The sequence below is a fragment of the Neolamprologus multifasciatus genome, chromosome 3 (genome assembly GCF_963576455.1).
Source record: "Neolamprologus multifasciatus chromosome 3, fNeoMul1.2, whole genome shotgun sequence".
NCBI lineage: Eukaryota > Metazoa > Chordata > Actinopteri > Cichliformes > Cichlidae > Neolamprologus > Neolamprologus multifasciatus.
The window spans coordinates 38,839,067-38,852,820 of NC_140441.1; the positions used below are offsets into that span (position 1 = coordinate 38,839,067).

Sequence of the window (13,754 nt, forward strand, 5' to 3'; positions counted from 1 at the left end):
TTTAAAAAAACAATAGAACAGAACTTTCATATCTTCATGACAGAATGTTGAAAACACATTTTGTATCAAATTCATCACCTAGAGATAATGAAGGCAGGCTGTAGTGCTTTTAGGACATGTAGGGGCTTTGCTGTACTTTTAGCGCATATAGATGAGAAAAATAAATTAAGCAATAATTGTTCATGTTATTAATATTTTAAAGAATTAATGGGGTGTAGCTCCTATTTTTCTGATCACGTTCAGATTTTTTTATTATAGCAAATAATTTGTAGAGGTTTATGATATTTTCTCTGATTATGTTGATTAGGTTCTTTGTGGCTAATTTAGAATCACCAATTATCCTAATTATCACCAATTATCACCAATTATCCTAACCCCAATAACCCCAATAACCGGTTTTCTTCTACAGTTAAAAGTCATGCAAAGTACCCAGAGAGAACCTACTGCAAACTCAGCCAGATTGTGGATTTGAACCCAGGTAACAGTACTAACCACACTGAAAAAAAGGGATTGGCCAGCTCTTGGATTTACATAAGCATCTTGCGTGTATTTAACACAATTGCCTCATGCTTTAAAGTTAAGTGTAACTATATAGTGTAGAAACTACATGATATGCAGAGAGGGTAGATTAAATTGTTCATATCATGTTCAAGTGAAGTAAGTCAATAATATAGCAATGTTAAATTCTGCGACACTGCACGGGATTTCAGTCTCGCACTCTTTGGATCGTGGTTTCAGGAAGGCATCCATCTCAGTCAAGTCGAGCAGCCACCTCTACTTTTTTTGGTATACCAAAAAAAGTAAATTGGGTGGTTGTTACATGTCAATGGAAAATTGTACTTAGTAGTCAGTATAATCTTTTAATGATATAAGTTTGTATATGGTAGAATACTGCATGTAACCATTTGTGTTTATTGAAAGGATGTCTCATCCTAGGAAGTCTGTAACATTCCAGGGTGTTCTGGCTTTCACCCCCACATCCCAGGAGCATGAGAAAGTTCGTACCTTGTTTTATTGTTTTACGGTAGGATTAACGTAGTTATATCTGTTTCCAGTCTAAGTGGTTTTGGTTTGATGAACTGCTGGACTTTCCAGACCAGCAGTTTTAGGGAAGTCTTTATGGGGTCACACTCTGACCCCCCCTCACACACACACACCACACACACACCACACAAGCACCCACTGAAGTGTATAAATAAAGGACCAGGGCAAGTCCTCAGGGCGAGTCTCTGAGTCTCACTCTAGGCTGCCCTTGCTAGCAAGAAATTCTGTGTGTTTCTCCTCTCTGATTCTCTACTGAAGAAGTGTTTTAGAATATATCTCTTAACATTATTTGGTCCTTCGTAGCCGGAGCAGAAAACATCAGAACTGTTATCTGTGACTCTGTTCCAAGATCCAGCACTGATTCCTGACGCCGTGGGGAACCAGCACTGAAGCCTGTGCACAGCCCTCTTAGACGAGGAGAGAGCCCCAGGACTTGAATTCGGGTCTGGGCCGGTGGCCTGGTCCACGGCGCTGGGATTCAGTCTGATGATCCGAATCACCAGTGAGACGTCGGAGGGTGAGAAACACTATTTTGGTATATAAAACGGCCGTAAAGGTTTAAAAAAGTCACGTGATAAAATAGGTTGAGTTGGCCAAAAGGAACTGTGTTTAGACTAGTTTTAGAGGTAGCTGAAATTACTTCGTGACAAATTAAAATACGTTTAAGCAAATGAAAACACGTTGAGACAGAGAAATTAAAATAGGTTTAAGTTCGCCAAAAGGAACTGTGTTTAGACTAGTTTTAGAGGTAGCTGAAAATACTTCGTGACAAATTAGGTTTAAGTTCGCCAAAAGGAACTGTGTTTAGACTGGGTTTAGAGGTAGCCGTGAAATACTTCGTGACAAATTAGCGCGCAAATGTCTATATGTGTGTGTGTCTGGAAGTAATAATTGATTTTACAGCACAATATGCTGCTGAATTACTTCCATTTTTGTTTTCTTTGCTGAGGCTCAAGTACTGGTGACAAAGGAGAACGGTTGAGTTTCATCTCATAAAACTGATACCGCTTCACCATTAGGGTGAAGTTGAAGGCCGTATCAGTAAACCACTCTGAAGTCAAGCGTGCCAGCGACGGCCCAGCAAAATCTTTGAAAATGGAGAATAAACAAAAGGCTAAATTACAACTTATCTTTAATGTATTCATACTAATAATAGCAAGGATAACAACCTGTAAACTGGTGTTAATGATGAAATAATATTAATATGAGGAGGCACCTCAGTCAGTCATGATGTGAGGTGGATAATTGTTGAAAGTAATCTGCATTAAGCTTAGGGTTGCTCAAATTCAGTACAATGACATATGAAGTAAAATAGGTAAATACTTTAACTAATTACGTGCATAGAGGCATTTGACCTGTTTGAAAAACTGTCATCCTAATATGAGCCATTGTTGAGATATAGAGCAAACCTATGAAAACAACTAATATGCTGAACCCTGTATGAAGCAGCTGAAAACTACATGATGGAGAAGCTGAATTGAATATGAAAGTGCAAGTCTTTGCCACTGTGGGGCAAAGCACGCAACCACTGTGTGAGGTTGCGTTGTGGTCTCTTCTGAGCTGATGAGCAAGCTACACATTATCAGATTGAGATCTGGCTAAGAACTCTTCAAAGAGAGGGAATTATGATAACTGTGATAACTGGAATGTGCAGAGTTTCCGTGAGCAGTTTTCCTACATCTTGACTCATGTGTGTAGAGTGTTCATAGCATCAGCATCATGTTTTTGTTTATTTGTTTTGTTGGGTTGAAAATAATTAAATAAACTTGTGATCATACTTATGGATCACCATGGCACATGCCATTGGCCAAATGATTTATTTATACAGATGAAAAAGTGAGTGTGAATGTGTCTGACGTCACAGTGTTTTTGTGCGCTGTGTAAAAGTAATTGCCTCTGATTGTGAGAGCGGTGATTCTGCAGGTCACCAGCTATTTAAAAAAAAAAAAAAAGAGTGAAAAAGAGACAAAATTTACATTGTAGATGAAAAATAATCATAGGAAAAAGGTTTTGTGTTGATCAGCCAAGAACAACTACAATCTTATTTTCTGCTTTTAAGAAAGGACAGTTCACAAAAACAGAGAGAGAGAGAGTTGTGTGTGTTGATTAAGCAGTGATAATAATAATGAAAATGTCTTAGTTTGTCACTTTTAGGTGACAAGCAGACCTGAATCAATTTTCCACATGCAGCGGTCGGAATAAAGTTATAGTTTAACATCATTGGAAACGTTCAGGCCAAGTTTCTGGCTAACTTATTTACAGCACCATGTGTCTCTCAAACTCACAAGCGAGCTCTCACTCCTCCCTGAAGACAAGGAATGCAGCTCCAAAGAGCAATAACATGGCAGATAAAGAGACAGCAGCAAAGTCCTGAGAAAAGACTCCCGAGCAAAGAGTCCCAGCAAGCAGCAGCAGTGTGGACAAACAGCATCAGAGAAGAAGAGCAAACCCATCATCCTGCCTGATTGGATGAATGGCACTGTGTTCCCAACAAGCTGCAAATTCACTGTGCATGTGAAAAGAACGTTTGAGGAGAACTGAGGAGACTGTTGGAGTTTGACATTTGCCACCTTTGGAGAAAATGGCAAGAAGAGACAGTAAAACACAGGACAAAGCTGAAGGAGAACTGCCTGCTATTGGACTGTTGAAGTGGGAGAGGACAACAGAGTGAGAGGAGTGGTGAGAACACATAGGAATTTTGTTTAATCTGGGAAATCAAAATTTGGGTTAGCAAACCTGGGGAAAACAAAACTGACTGCTTAAGTGGGAAGATTGTGAAAGAGTCTGAAACACTGCAAAAAGAAACATACAAAATCACACACACAAGCAGAACATGCATTAACCCTACTAACACAAACACAAGAGAGCTCATGAAGATTAGACAACATCTTGAGCATGTGAGTCTGTTTATCATCTTGTCCAAGTCACTTAGTGTGACGAGAAGTGATGCAAAGATCAGTGGACTCATAGCACATCTGTTACAAAATGATTAAATAATAGCAGAGAAATGTGTAGGAAAGGCAGCTTTAAGAACATGCTCTGCTGGATATGCAGCTCCACAGACATGCATTAAACCTGCCTAATAACACAAACACATGCAATGAAAAAGTGTTAAAATAGTGTGAATTTAACAGACACTTGTTATCAAATGCTGAAGTTATCCAATGCAAAAATTGACTCTCTAGGTTGCAGGACAACAGTTTAACTTTTGTGGGAAAAAAGATTCTGGTTTGACCAACCAGAAATCAGACAATAAATTTAGTTGTTAATATAGTAAATTGGGAGGTGCTTCCTGCTTGATTGATGCAGCACAAATAATTTACTGTATGAGGGAAATTCTATTTTTGTGATAATATTTTGAACATGCATTTCTGTTGTCCTGTCATCGTAGTGGGTTAATAGCTGATATGCAAATTAGTTGATCGTTTTTAGATTAATGAAAGGTGACTGAATTCTAGCACGAGTGAATGAGATGTGTTGGAGTTTGTTAGAGTGGAGACTCTAAAACACTGAGTTTCCTGTTTTGATGTGTGAGTGAATCCTGTACCTAGATACACAACTCTGAATACATAAGAACAAACGTCTTTTGTGAAATAGCTGATGACATGTCTCACGTTTTATGATGACGAAAAAAAAGAAATACTGGATAATATGGATCTGTGGCCCAAATGAGTGAGAAGCACAGACCTGGGGATTAAACTCATAACATATTAGGCTTATGTTGAGTGTTGTGCAGCTGATGGTTGGTTTGGAGTGAATCTAGCTGATGATTTTTCTTTTGTTGTGAAGTTGAGCCTGCCAATTAGTATGATGGTATGATAAACCATGCTAATGGTATGATTTACCCTCCTGAGATGAGGAGCTTGTGTCATGACTTAACAAGGCCTTTTTATTTTGATACTTTCACAGTGCACTGAAAGTTTTGTTTGATAATCTCTGTTTGAGCAGATCTGCACAATTAGAACAGAAGCGCTATACGATACGTCGTCGAGAAAATTGTTACAAGTGAGTTTCTCCACATTGAAATGGGCTCAGGAGAAAGCCACTTATTTGGGACAATTAGAAAATGAGAGTCCCTGCCTAAAAAGGATTCAGCGAGGTAATCCAATTATAAGTTCTTTTTCTTTTGAAATGACGTCATTTTGCTGAGGGTGGAAATCAAATGCGGCGATAGTTTCCACTATCAGCAAAGAAAGAAAGAATGGATGAATGAATGAATGAATGAGTGAAATGGAAATGAAAACAAACTGACTGACTGGTAAAAGCTGACAAGACTTGACCACGACTCAAAGTTAACCTCCACCTAGACAGGCCAAAAGGGTGGGTGAATTTACGTGTTTCTTTTTACAGGAGCAGAAAGATGACAGCAACATCTGAGGTTGCATACCGATTTAACTTTTAAATGCCACTTTCTGTGTTTGTGAATCTACCAGAGGTGTGTTATTCATGGGTTTGTGTTGCTCACAGAGATTACTGTGAGAAAGAGTGTATACACCCGCGCAGCGCTAACATTTACATTTCTTTTCTACAGCATTACAATTCTTCTTGTGATTTGATGATGTGATTTATACCAGGACAACTAGTTAATGTTTTTCTACTACAAGATTTCTGGGTTTAAGTGTGAAGAAACTGTGTTTATAGGTTATGAGTTGGTGATGCTGTTACACTGTGTTTCCTGTGTTGAAAACTAGTGTCACTTCTTTCCACAGCTATGGATGGCTAACTTTATGGTCTTTTTATGGCACCTTTGGAAACTGTCGACCTGTGTCTGACCATCGGGATGGTCAATGTGTATTGCTAATGTTTGTTTTTCTAAGAGTACATGTAGAGAATTCAGCAGAAGCGGACAAGTAACATGAGAAAAACAAATAAGAGATGCAGTGTTTATGGAATAATTTAATATGGGGCTCATTAGCTAACCACCATTGAGCTCATAGTGATTGATGTGTGGAGTGACTTTGCTTAAGAGAAGTCACCGATTACATTAATGTTGACTGAGTACATGGGATGATCCATGTCTGAGGCAAATTATGGAAATATTTGTAGTTTACTGATTTGAAAAAACCTGCACATGATACTTGTCTTGCTGATGTTGAATGCTTTATTACTCTTATGATATAATTGTTTACAAGTGTGAAGTTTGATTTCATTTCCAGACCTTGTTTTCCAGGCCATTATGGTGTGTATGCAGGCTCCTGGCGGAGCCAGGTGTTAAGCAAACTTAATATGCAAAACACACTAACATCTTTTATTGCAGGATTATAGGTCCGGGGTGGTGGTGCTCCAGAGGAGGAGATGCCCTGATGTTGCCTGGGACGTGATCTAGTTAACCTTTTTCTTTAAGACAGGAATCTGGTTTTGATGAGTTGACTCATGGGAGTGTCCATGTGTCAAGAGGAGGGGTCCAGGATTAACATGAAACAATGAATTAACATTAAACTATGTTTTATATGATTTTTGCAGCGATTTGTGTGATTAACAGTTCATTCAACGGGTATTAAACCTATACAAGTGGTGCATCCATGCTCAGATGAGGCTTTGATGGCCTATAAGTGAAGTTCACTGAACTAAAGAATGTGGTTTGATGATTGTTGACATGCTCTCCAAATAGAAGTTTTTCCTCCTAGCAAGGAAATACAGGTGCAGCAGTCATCTCCTGAGAAATCTTCAGAGGTCCAGTGAGAAGCGAGAACCATTCCAGGCATAGCTGACAGCCCAGGCAGTGGTTGAGGTCAAAGGTCAAGATGATTGGGGCCCATCATGAGATCAGACTTTGGAGCCACAGCAAGGACCACGAAACTGCGTTGGAATGAGAGCTGTGCCAAGGGGGATTTCCAGAGGCCAACAGAGGAGATTGTGGACAACAGACGGGCACCTGAAGGATGAGGGGAGCGTGCCAAGCTCCATCGACAGCGCAGAGGGAGTCTAAGGATGACATCATGATTCTGTGAAAAGCACAGGAACCAGAAGCTATGGTGGTGATGACAGCAGTTTCCTATGAACATCACCTAATGCTGTGTCACTGTACTGTGCATATGATGACACTCTGAAGACTACTGGGATCATAACAGCAGTAAGATAACTGGACCCAGTACCCTTTCCACAGAGGGGTTTTTCTGCAGAGGATGGACAATAGAAGAGTCATAAATATTCCTATCGCAGGACGAAGGCCTAAAGTGAGGTGATGGGGGTTGATAGAGGCCATTTCAAGTGCTTCTGACCACTCCAACTGCCTGCAAAATAGCGGAGAGACCCTCCTGGATACATCAGAGCAACTGCAAAAAGGTTGAGGTCCCAGAGGACTCCACTTCCTTCACAGAAATCAACTAGTAGAGGAAAGTTTCACCCTCACTTGGTTGCTTCAGTGGCGAGGGGGAAGTGCTGATTGGGCGCCCGTAGGGAATTGCTCGCACTTCAACCTCCAGCCATTGGCCAACTCTAGAGTAACCAAGTAGTAGGGTGTGACGGACCTGTACGTAGCCATGGGAAGGTGGACCCTCCTGGTTACCTTGACTACGACGCTCACCTTTACAGGACAAAGACAGAATCGGCAAATACAGACTATTATGTCTGTTCCCATATGCCCAGCACGCCTTTGAGACAAATCCAGCAGGCCCAAAATCAGGACTATGTAAGCGATACAAGTGACTGGTTTTCTTGGCTTTACACTGGCTCCTGGTTACAGGTGCTAAAAAGACTACTCATCGGAGTTGGGATATTTCTACTTTTATTTTGTGTCTTTGTAACGTGTATACTGCCATGTTTAAAACTCTTGATTAACCGCATAATATTTTCCACTGTTGCTGCATACATAGACGTGACAAGTGATGATAATGACTCCGACCTGTTGGAACATGAAGACTTTGTGTGACCAATGACGATGTGACAGAAAATGTACAACAAGATTTTACATACAAATATCTCATTTAAATTTATACTGACAACAGGAGGGAATGTCAATGGAAAATTGTACTTAGTAGTCAGTATAATCTTTTAATGATATAAGTTTGTATATGGTAGAATACTGCATGTAACCATTTGTGTTTATTGAAAGGATGTCTCATCCTAGGAAGTCTGTAACATTCCAGGGTGTTCTGGCTTTCACCCCCACATCCCAGGAGCATGAGAAAGTTCGTACCTTGTTTTATTGTTTTACGGTAGGATTAACGTAGTTATATCTGTTTCCAGTCTAAGTGGTTTTGGTTTGATGAACTGCTGGACTTTCCAGACCAGCAGTTTTAGGGAAGTCTTTATGGGGTCACACTCTGACCCCCCCTCACACACACACACCACACACACACCACACAAGCACCCACTGAAGTGTATAAATAAAGGACCAGGGCAAGTCCTCAGGGCGAGTCTCTGAGTCTCACTCTAGGCTGCCCTTGCTAGCAAGAAATTCTGTGTGTTTCTCCTCTCTGATTCTCTACTGAAGAAGTGTTTTAGAATATATCTCTTAACATTACATTAAAAAAGTCTACCTTGTAATTTGAACACAATAATTTCATGTTTCTATGAACGTAATTAAATCATGTAGGATTTGCATAGAATTCAAAAACTTAATTTGTTCCTGTTGAGATGAAATGATACAATCTAGTAAGAGTGGTTAGTTGCTGAACTCATGAAATTCACAAGATCGCACAAGATTTCAAACTGCAGGAAAATCAGTGGAGTTATAAGAGGCAGAGAACTACACACACACCACGTGCATGCTATTGCTATTTATTGTGGATTAACCTTTCAAGGACAAAAACAAAAAAATTCTGCATCAAATACAGGAAATCATAGCTTTCCTGTGTTTCCTAGATTGTTGGCATGGTGGTTAGTGCTGTTGCTTCACAGTAAGAAGGTGCTGGGTTCAAATCCACATTCTGGCTAGTTTGCAGTGGCTTCTCTCTGGGTATTCTGATTTCCTCCCACAGTTAAAAGTCATGCAGTTATTAGAGTTAGGGTTAACTGGTGATTCTAAATTACCTGTGAATGTAAGTGCACGTGGTTGTTTGCTTCTATGTGAAAGACTGGTGAGCTGTCCAGAGTGTACCCTGCCTCGTAACCTATCACTTCAGGGTTATTTCCCAGCTCTCCTGCAACCCGGAGGATGGTAGTCATTGTAAATCCATTCAATTTTTATGGTAACCAGGATCTAGACTTTGTTGAACATCATGTAATATGAAGACAACATGTAGTATTTAAGTGACCAAGTAGTATTGGGGTAAAAGTTATTGAATAGTGTTGAAATAAAATGACAAAATTGTGAAGGATTAAAATATTCCAAGAGCTCAACTTACTTCATCTGAACATGTTTCAATCGCATTTTAGGAACACAAAATGCACAGGTTTATTGAATATGAAAAAGTTGTGTTGATTTAACTCAGTTGTTTAAGTTTCTGCCAAAGCAAAACATTTGTGTGCAACAAATGTCCACTATTGAATCAAGTAAATCCAACATGGCCTTTTTTTCAGTGCACTGCACCACCAAGCTGTCAAACCAGGCTTAAAAAAAGTACAAAGCTTGTTAAAGATTTTTCTTTACATTATTGTCCTTGACAGGTTAAACCATAATAAGTAGCAATAGCACACATGTGGTGTCTGTATGGCTGTCTGCCTCTTATAACCCCAGTGATCTTGTAAATTTTGTGATTCCAGGCATCTATCCACTCTTACTAGATTGTATCATGCCATCTACGCAAGAACAAAAGAAGTTGAGTTTCATGCAGATCCTACATGATTCACTTAGGTTTATAGAAACATGAAAGTCTTGTTGTATCTTGTAAATGTGACAACCTATTCAACATCATTTGCTGACTTACCTTAGGCTATTTTATTTAACACAATTGTTAAAGCAATAAAAACATTATCTAGTTCAAACACCAACTAGGAAGAAACAAAGGCTACGTTCACACTGCAGGCGAAAATGCATCAAATCCGACTTTTTTGACGCTATGCGACCCATATCCGATCATGGTATGATAGTGTGAACAGCTCAACCTGGGGCACTTTCGTATGTGGTACTGAATCCGATACATATCTGATGTTTTAGAAAGCGACTGCTGTTTGAATGGTCATGTCGCATTAAATCCGTCTTTTACGTCACTGACACAAGACAGACGCCAATTATCAGCGCCGGAGAAGACATGGTGAACACTTCTTGGCAATCCCGTGTAGATGTCAGTGAAACTGTTGGGAAGACAACGTTGGAGAAACGTGAACATTTTATTTGTACTGTATAATCTGCAGATTCTGACAGAAATCTGCAACTATCCTTTAAAGCACCGCTCCTCTCTAAAACAGCAATAAGGATAATTATTAGGCCATATGTAAATGACACAATAACTTTATAACTTAAAGCAAAATTGGGAAACGTTAAGTCAGAAACAAGTCTTTGGGCCATCAGTCAAACAATACTGTTTGGTCTGGGTCTAAACAGAGTGCATTGTGTTTTATTGTATCAGGCTTACAATAAATCTTCTAATAATAACAATAATAATAATAATGGTCCGCATGCGGGCAACTTTGAGGGTTCACACTAGAGCACGTTTGCTGTCACATTTTATTTGTAGTCTGAACAAACAGACAAAAAAATCAGATTTGATTCAAAAAATTGGAATTGAGCATTAAGACCTTCAGTGTGAACGTAGCCAAAATGACAAACGGAACAATATTGACTTCCTTTATAAAGAAGAGAGAGAAATTCAGGAGAAATTTCTCCAGTCAGAACATAGACGTGCACTTGGCAAAACACAAGCCAAACAACATAGTGTGTGCTGTGGAGTGCAACGAAGAGTGCTCTGATCTCTATAATGGATGATATAAGATGATATAACCATGTATATTTAAGACAGAGAGGTTTAAATATTGATAAACATACACATTATACACTATAAACACTGCATTTCAGAATTATGGCTTGCAATAAGTATCAGGGTTACAATAAATCTTCTAATAACAATGGAAGTTAGAGTTGATACTGCATGCATAGTAAAATCCTCACACACAAGCTGTAAATTTAATCCCATCAAACTGCTTAATGTAGATACAGGCTGCATGACACTCCTTAATTTGAATGAACACCTGTCTTAAATTACAAGGCGTTTGAATACTGTGAGATGTGATGGATTGATAGAATAAACATAGACATTAACAATTCTAAGCATGTTGATTTTTTCCATTATTTACACACCCTAAACTGTCCTGTCACGTATATACAACTCTACCAAAATCAGCTGAACTAATTACACAAACTCCATGTTAGTTTTTGGTTTCCTACATGTTGGGGTGAAAAAGAGAATTTGTTTTTTTTCTACATATATTATCTATAGTTGTTAGAAAAATACTGATGTAACCTGCAATACCTTACTGTGCTGCAAATGGTGAAGTATTTGCTTCTGTAATTTACAGTAACCACCTACAGAGTCATGCAAAAGGCCCCCAGTGTTCAGCTGCTGTGTGAGCTCTGACCACTATCAACACCAGAAGAAGCATCAGTGCACATTTAGAGTGAAGAGCAGTCGGTCAGTTTGGAGACGCAAACCAGAGGAAACAATTCAACCAAAAAGGTGATTATAGTGACACGTTAATTTTTAAATGCCTTCTTTTTCAAAAAATATTTAATCTGTTGTTTATCTTTTTATACTGATTCAACTCAGATTAAAGTGTTTCAAGCTGTGCTAACTATACATTAATTTAAATTTTGATGTAGGTTATCTACTTTTTTTGCTTTCCTATATGTTAGGAACTTGTAATTAATATTTTTTTAAAAATTAATTCATTATTTTTTTTTAAACCTGTTTAAAACAAAGGTTACTCTTAAAAGCCCATTTTTCTTTGGTCAAGTTACAGCGCTATGGTTTTATTACACCTTTGAGGAAGTGATTAAATCTAGTGGGTCAGGTTAAGTTAAACCAGATAATTTCTAATGATAACGTCAACACAGTATATTCTGTGTGGAACTCATAGCTGCTTCCACTTTGCAACTGTAATGAAATCGAGTCACTACAATGACAAGATCCTTGTTTGTAGGTAAATCTGAGAACACTGAATGGGATTACCGAATTGTTAAAATTAAGAGACAAAATGTGTTTTGGATTTGAATTTTTTTATATTCATTTAAAAATGAAAATGTTTCTTTAAGTGTCATAGACCTTTTCTTTGATTTATTTGTGAACAACTCTATGAATTACATGTGATCAGATTTTAATGACAGAGGATAATGGAAAATTATTTATTATACTCCACCAGCTTGATAATATGATATTATGAATGAGCAAAATATTGTATTTTAATTCATTCTGAGTATATTTTTCTACTGTCAAAAATTTCATACCCATGCCATTGTGGTTTGTTTTTAAATGTTGATTAACAATTAAGACTTTATGTTAGAGTATTTGTTGACAAAAAAAAAACTATATCAATGCCAGTTATCTCTCACAGTATTGCGCCTAAAGCGCTACTAATTTGTCAGAGACTGCTTTCTTAATAAGATGCATTATAACTGTGATCTGTCAATCCCTTCCAGTCCCTCTAATTGCTGCTTTTTTTTTTTTTTTTTTTCTTTTTTTTTCCTCCTCAGACCTACATCATACAGCAGTTATGTCTTTTAACGCCACCTCCAACAATGTTATGGACGATATCTGCGCCATATATTCATACAAATTTATTCCTTTCAATACAGTGAAAATCACCTTCCTCATCATTGTCTTTGTTCTCATCTTTTATGTTGGTCACCAAAGATGGTGGCATCAGCGCTCTATTAAAATAGCAACCCACTCTGACATCTTCACCTACCACGTGGTTGCCGTGGAGCTGATCTCGATCTTAGGGTGTTTGGTCATGTATTGTGGCACATACACTAATCACTCAGTGAGTGAGGCAGTAGGATTATATGTTTGTAACGTTGCTTATTATGGAGAGATATTTTTCCACCTCCTGACCTGTGTAGAGCGTTATCTGGCTGTTGTTCACCCCATCACCTACATGAGTCTAAGAAATGCTCGTGGGGTCAGGATCAGAAACATCGCCATCGGCTGTGCTTGGCTGCTGAGCTTTGGACTGACGGGTTTTGCACTCTTATTACCTCCTAACTACCAATCTGCCCCAACGTTCTGCATTTTGGCTCCCTCCATTATAATCATATCTTTCTGCAGCCTCTCTGTTCTCCTTGTTCTGATTCGCCCAGGGCCAGGGGAAGGAGATAGGGAAAAGGAGATGGTTGACCAATCAAAGCTGAGAGCTTTCTACACTGTCACAGCTATAACCTGTGCTGTGTGGCTATGGTTTGTTGGGTTGCTTGTATCAAATGCTCTTCACAAATCACTTCTGGTGAGCAGCACTGTCAAGTGTTCAGTGTTAATGGTTCTTATCTGGTTTAACTTGCCCAGCAGTTTGGTGTTACCTCTGCTGTATCTGCATAGGGCAGGAAAACTGTCATGTTGCTGTAATACCAACAAATGAAGAACAAGGATTCAATACAGGATTGAGTACCGCAGAGACTATAGATCTACATGGTTTGAAAAAGTATAATAGACTACAACATTTGGAACAGTTTTTGTTGTATTACTATAATAACAAAAGACTTTGATCAACAAATCTTAACTAGTTTCATGTAACTTTGTAGGCTTTTTTTCAGGCCCTGTGTCCTGAAGATAATGATGATCCAATTTGTTTTCATGGCTTTATTATTATTTAACAGAACACTAGTCTTTTGGAGAGTT

General features: G+C 38.6%; 1 long non-coding RNA gene across 1 annotated transcript; it reads left to right on the forward strand.

Annotated features, from left to right (window-relative positions):
* Positions 1–813: 813 nt before the first annotated feature.
* LOC146523090 (uncharacterized) lies at positions 814–8,283 on the forward strand. Its single transcript, XR_014873262.1, has 2 exons — positions 814–1,748; positions 1,822–8,283. It is a non-coding gene; the product is annotated as an uncharacterized LOC146523090 (long non-coding RNA).
* The last annotated feature ends 5,471 nt before the right edge of the window (positions 8,284–13,754 follow it).